Source organism: Gossypium arboreum, chromosome 7, assembly GCF_025698485.1.
Source record: "Gossypium arboreum isolate Shixiya-1 chromosome 7, ASM2569848v2, whole genome shotgun sequence".
Lineage (NCBI taxonomy): Eukaryota > Viridiplantae > Streptophyta > Magnoliopsida > Malvales > Malvaceae > Gossypium > Gossypium arboreum.
The window spans coordinates 72853927-72861119 of NC_069076.1; positions in this window are offsets into that span (position 1 = coordinate 72853927).

The following is a 7193-nucleotide window of genomic DNA, read 5'->3' on the forward strand; positions in this document are numbered from 1 at the left end:
GATCTTCATTTGCTGCAAAAAAATAAAGATATAAAGGAAGAGGGGTTTTTCTTATCTGTTGTTTGGAGTCTATCTAGCCAGTGTTTACTTCTTCGGTCCAAAAGTTGACAGATCCTTGTGGATCTGGTTGAAACCGCGACGGTGGTGGAGGTGCATTAGGCGTCGATGAGGCCCACCGGTCGACTGAAAGGGAGGAGAGGTTGAAAAGTTTTGAGAGAAAAGATTTTGAAATCTGTTTTGAGAGAATAATCAGTGCAAGAGAAGAGAAAAAATGAAAACCCTTTTAGACTTCATCAAATTTGACGCAAATGATTTTGGTAAACAAAATGGCTTAGTGTTGTCTGTATAATGAAACGGCACCATTTGGGTAAAAGAGGTAGGGATCGGCGCATCCCAGCTTAAAATGGGTAATTTGCGTGGTTAATCCTCCTCGTTTGCGCCGCTGTTTATTTGGGCCCTATTTTTTTTATTTTTTTACAAATCTTGCACCAAAATTTCGTGTCAATTGCATTTTAGCCCACGCTAAACCACCGCATTTTGGGGAGTTGGGTTATTTACATTTTTAATCCCCTTTTGTTTACGCGTATTGTTTTTAATCCTTAATTCTGTTTTATTACTTTATTTATTTTCGAATTGTCCTTTTGATTTTACTTTTATTGCAATCGAGTATTTGTTATTTCAGTTTACGTTTTATTCTTTGTAATTCTTTTATTTTTTTAATTGATTTATTATTCATCTTGTAGAAGTTGTTTTAACATATTACCTTGAATTATTTTACTTGATTTTGCATCATTCTAGTTTGTTATTTCATGCTTTCATTTATATATATATATTTTAAATTGTTTTATTTTACAATTTATTTATTATTATCTTTTATGTATATTTCTACATTTTTACATGATTTTTAATTTAATGCTATTATACATACATATCGTAACTTATACTAAATTATCTTTTACTCTAAGTACACATTATTGATTTCATATTATTTTATGTAAATATTTTCTTTTAAATCTATTATGTATATATATATTTTTTCTTTTAAATTTATTTATGCATGTAATTAGTTTTTTAAGACCCTATTTTAAATTGTATATTTTATTTATTTTAAACACTTTCAATATTAGCATATTTGTATATACATTATTTATATTAGGTTTTAGTTTCATATATATCATTTGTTAAATCAATATGTTTTGTTTGAAATTATTTTGTATATTATTTATTTCAAATTTCTTCTTACATAATATCTATTTTAATAATCATTCATAAATTATTAGTTTTATTATTATACATGCAAATTATTTCAAACCCTATCATGTGTTGTTCATTCTTAAGTTTTCATATATTTAATAGTCTTTAAATCGTTTATATCACATTGATTCCTAGTTTTCATATTGTTTTGCATATCATGTGTCGTTTTTGGTTTTCGTATTGTATTCACATATTATTGTTTCATGCTTGCAATTAAGTTTTTTATTTCTTGTTATTGCATCATGATTATGATTCTCATATTCACTCGATATCGATTGACTTTTATCTCCAAACAAGCATATTTTGATTCGGTTTTTATAATTGTTTATTTGAAAATCTCCCAAAACAAAAGCAATGTTTGGTGTTTGGGGAAATTCAAGAAATCGTGCCCTAACGTGCTGGGTTTTGATTTTCTATTTGTCTAAAATAATTAAATATCCCTTTAAAATTTTGTCCGTGTTTTCTAAATTTTAAAATAAGACAATGTTCTATGTTTGGAAATCCGAGAAGTCATGCCCTAGCGTGTTGGGTTTCAATTTTTTCATTGGACCAAATAATCGGATATCCTTTTGTAATCTTCAAATTTATGAGCTTTTGGAAATAGGGAATTGATCGTGGTTTCGAGGGTTTAAAGGATCATGTCCTAACGTGCTGATGTGATATTGTATTCCTTCGAAACAAGCGAATTTTAATGTCTAATTTAAGTTATTCAAATGTTTTAAAAGAAATCGTATTTCAAAATATATATATATTTTAAATTTTTGACATTAGGACCTTAATTAATCAATTGGTACCAATTTTGGGCGTTACGAGGGTGCTAGCCCTTCCTCGTGCGTAACCAACCCCCGAACCCTTTTTCTCGAATTTCGTAGACCCAAAATCATTGTTTTAATAAATCAAAATGTTTTATTAAAATGATCAATCTCAAGGTGATCCGATCACACCTTGAAAAAAGATCGGTGGCGACTCCATATTTTAGTTTTTTAAGTCGATCCCCGTTTTTTCAAATTTAAAAATTTGGTTTCGACTGCTTGGCAACTCCACTAGGGACCATAAGAGAGTCAAGCTGTAAAATTCATTATTTTCTGTCCTTTTGTCGAAAATTGAAAATTTGATTTGAAAAATCATGCCTCTTTTGTCGCATTTGTTGGTGTCATGTCATATGTTTGTTGTGATTTAAGATACGTAGGGTATTCTTGCATCATATTGCATGACGATTGTGGTCACACCTTTTAAGTGGGAGTGAGAAACTATGCTTTCGTGAGGTTTTCACCTCCGTATTGGTTAGTGGACTGCTTCCGGTATACATCCGTACCTATGTCTTCGTGAGGTTTTCACCTCCGTATGGCCATAGGGAAATGTATTCCCCTAAACTGAACTCGACCCGCATGAGCCTATAATGGGTGAGGGTTGAAGAATCTGCTGGTTCAGGTACCCTTTCTTAGAACCAAACTGCATATAGCGAGCCTTAAGAGCCCACCCTAGGTAGAGCCTCTAAACCCTAGTGGTTACCCAAATAGGTGCTATATTTGCTATTTATGTATTTGTACTGACGTGTTTTCTTTTGTTTTGGTTATGATTGCATTGTATTTTCATCATAGAAAAGAGGTATTGATTCACGTTCAGTTGCTAAATTGAGTGCTTGTCATGAAAAATGAATTTCTTGATAAAGTGGAATACAATACAGCCGTCCGAATATGGTCCGAGTAAACACGACAAGAGAAGGATGAGAGTCCACAGAGGAGTACATGACTTGGCTTCAAGATTCAAGCCAACAAAGATTATTCTGGAACCACCAACGTCTCGAGTTACTTAAAGAAACTGACGAGCATCAAAAGGATGAATGAGCAAGAAGCCATAGCCCATATCAAGCAAAAAGGAGATAATTCATAAGATTTGATTTTAGCATCCGAATATGAAGAAAAAGATCGATGTCTATGCCTGGAATATACGGGCAAGGCTGTACATGTTTCCGCTTTATGTAAAGAGATTTGTTATCTAGAAACGTTATTTTAGCAGAATTGAACTAGAATAAACGTCTCTTTCTGCATTCATTTCATGCATTTGCATTACATCGCATTACATCGCATCATGTGCATTTCACAAAAGAATCCTAATTAATTAGAAATCGTGTTATAGTTACCCTAGAACATCACTACTACACACGGAGAAAAACTAAAGTTATGGATCAAAAGTTGGAAAAACTGGAACAAATGCAGAAAGAAATACAGGATCGGCTGCAAGTACAAATGCAAGAGCAACTGGCCAAGATTCAACAGGATATGAAGGATCAGATGTTAGAATCGCAAAAGAACATGATGAATCAGTTAACCCGGTTACTGCTTAGAGGGCCAGGAAAAGGAAAGAGCCCTATGGTCAACCCCAGGGATAACAGTGAGGACCCTGTCTATCCACCGGGTTTCGCCCCAACAAATACCCCAACACAACCCAATGTATATCCACCTAGGGTGTCCGTCAATATCAGTCCTCAGCATCAAGCCAGCGTTTCGGCATTAACACACTTCCCAATAGGCTCAGGCTCCAGAGACAATCCGGCAAATCTCGGTGTCCCTGGTCTGGACGACGTGGCGGAGGTAGAAATGGTAAAAGGGGAACTCCCAAAGCAACTAGAAGACCGATACAAATGGCTGGAGGAAAAATTCAAGGCGATGGAAAATGCTGATGATTATCATGGAAAATTCAAGAGAGTTGCATAAGTCAAAGGTTATTATTAATAAGGAAATTGAAATGGGAACATAATTAGAAAGAAAAAACAATTAATTGTGTGAGATGAAGGCAAAATTATAGTTTGTAGATGGTAAAAGTGACTAATTGATGCATTTAAAACGTAATGTTCAATTATTGTATATCGGTAGTTCCGTGTAAAAAAATTAAAAAAATAGTAAATTTAGTTGAATTAAATTAACCAATTATTTTAATTTAATTCTAATTAAGTTACGCATTATTAAATTAAAATTTATGTTTACTTTAAACGTTAATTAAATATTAAATATAAATTATATACAAATTATTAGAGAATTTTAGTTTTATAAAATTAGTTGTTTAAAAAGTTAGAGAACGTTTTCAATAAATTTGGTAATAAATAATATTTTAATATTAATCTTATTAAATATTATCAATATTAAAGAATTTTTAATTCAAATAGTAATTAAATTACACACTTAAATAGTTTGATATTAATTATTTTAAATAAATTTGGCAATAAATATTATCCATGTAATTTAATATTAGATAATTGGTTAATTTAATTCAAATAGTTTTTGAATCCAAGTAATTCATTTTAGTACTAAAATACAATTCACACAGTGCTATTCAGTTTTTTTTTTTTAAATTCTTTTAGATGCCGTATATGGAAAAGAACAGGTAAATAAGATGTAGATGTGGCAAATTCTGACGTTGCCACGTGTTGAAAAAAACTTAGTCAACTAACTCAATTTTTTTTTTAATAAAAGAAAACCTACCAATAGAATATATATTAGATACAGACTTATTGATCAACAATGTTACTTATCTAATTTTTAGGGCGATTTCATTCTTATCATTAAAAATAAAATTTATATAATTTAATTATTTAATTTTTAAAGCGTTTTATTTTAGTCATTTAAATATTAAATTTTAAATAGAAGTTAATTGTCTGTGCCATATCATGTTTGAACTTTCATTTTGATCACTTAACTTTTAGGTAGCTTTTATTTTGTCATCTAAAAATATCTTTTTAAGTATTGATTAGGATAAAAATTGAGAATTAAAGTAAAAAGTAGTAGAAACTAAAATAATACACAAAATTATCAAATTGTATTTGTTTATCCCATTACCAAAAATTCTATATTTGGGTTTTGAAATATAAATTTTAAATATTGATATTCAAAACTATAGTAGCAAATTGGTTGACATTATCAATAGATAAAAATTTCAATAATTTATTTAATTTATTTTGATGTTTTGAAATTATTTTCAAAAGTTATGAATGAAAATTTTGTCTTTCTACAAAATCCAAATTTCTTTTAATTATACCAACTTATATCTTCTATGCTAAGCTAAAAGCAAAAAAAAAAATTCTTTGCTATTAATTTAAATAATTAATTTTATCTTCCATTCCAAACAAATATCATAATTTTTTCATCATTTTTTACCTAAATAAAGAACAGATAATTAATGTAATTAATTGTAAGTATTTTTTCCTTTACTTTTAACTTAGTAAGATAGATTCGATATTATATAATCAAAAAATTTTAAGTTTCATAGACAATTATTAAATATGAGTTATTTGAATTGATTTTTGGTAAGAATAATTTAGAAATATAAAATAAAAATTTAAAATTTAGAAGGAGATTAAATTAATTAATTTTAATATTATAATAACAAATCGGTTGAAAATTTTTCAACAATTTATTCAATTTATTTTGATGTTTTGAAATTTAAAATTTTAATATTAAAAAATTTAGAAGTTCGGCAATGGGATAAACAAAGTACAATTTGACAATTTTGGTGTATTATCTTAGTTTCTATCACTTTTTCACTTTAATATTTTTTTTAATCCCAATCAATAATTAAAAAAATATTTTTTTGGTAACCAAAATGAAAGCAGCCTAAATGTTGGGTAACCAAAATGAAAGTATAAACATGATGTAACATGTACAGTTAACCGTCATTAGAGATTTAACATTTGAGTGACTAAAATGAAAGTGCCCTAGAAGTTGAGTGACCAAATTGCAAAAAAAAAATCATTTTGGTTCCAAATGATAACATCTTAAAAGTTGAGTGACCAATTAGGTAAGTTACAAAAAAAATAATGTAAATATATTTTCTTCCTAGCATAATCTAGATATTATTTACCGATTGGTGGCTCATTATTAGCCATCCTTCAATTCTTGTATGAGAAAAAAGAAATTGTTTTTGTTTTAGTTGGGTATACTTTTATTTGTTTGTCCTTCAATTCAATACACAATGTGTACACATCTAATACAAGTAATGGCTAGAGTTACGAAAGGGAAAAGAGAGAAGAAGAGAAGGAAAAAAGTTAAAAAAAAAAAAAAAGAAAAAGTTTAGAGGTTAGTTGTGTAATTTAACTTAAAATTTATATATGTCATGCTTGTTATTACTCAACGATTAAAATATGACAAATTTTCTTTTTTTAATGCAAAAAATAGATAATATTAATTATTGTAAACATAGACAAATCCTAAAAATTAAATTACAAATTAATATATACTAAAATTATACTTTAAGAATGATCATATTATATATTTTTAATTTAAGTAGGAAAGTATAATTTAAATGATAGGTCACTAAAATCTTAGTTTTACTTTATTACTACTAAAAGGAAATCTATAATGTACACAGTCATATTCTATGGAGTTGGATCATATTATGCAGGTTATCAGATTTTCTCCATTGCTGCCTTCGTCATGGTCGGTTGGTTACTGTCTCACTGACGCGGTTTTTTTTTTTATCCAAATAAAAAAATTAAATATTAAAATAGTACGTCAATATCATTATTTATCAAAATGGTATATTTGAAATAATAATAAATGATGCAGGTTGAGATGGGCAGCATTCATGATTTTTTTGACACTCATTAAATTATCGTTACAAAATTATGTGTGTTTAAAAACATATATTTTTTTAAGAGTGGAGGGGGAGAGATAGACGGCATCGGTATAAAAAATAAATTTTTTGCTCAAATTATTTTATTTTAGTTGGAATAATTTTACAAAAGAAATTATTTGAACAGTGAAATAAAATAATTTGAACAAATTTTTTTGAAAAATAAATAAAATTGATTTCAAGTTAGAATCAGATTTTTACAAAAATATTTTTGATAGAAATTATTTTTGAATTAATTAGTAATAAGCTTCTCTATTTTTGTGTTGGTAGGACTTATGAAGCAATTTAACATTTTTGAAGTTTCACAGCAC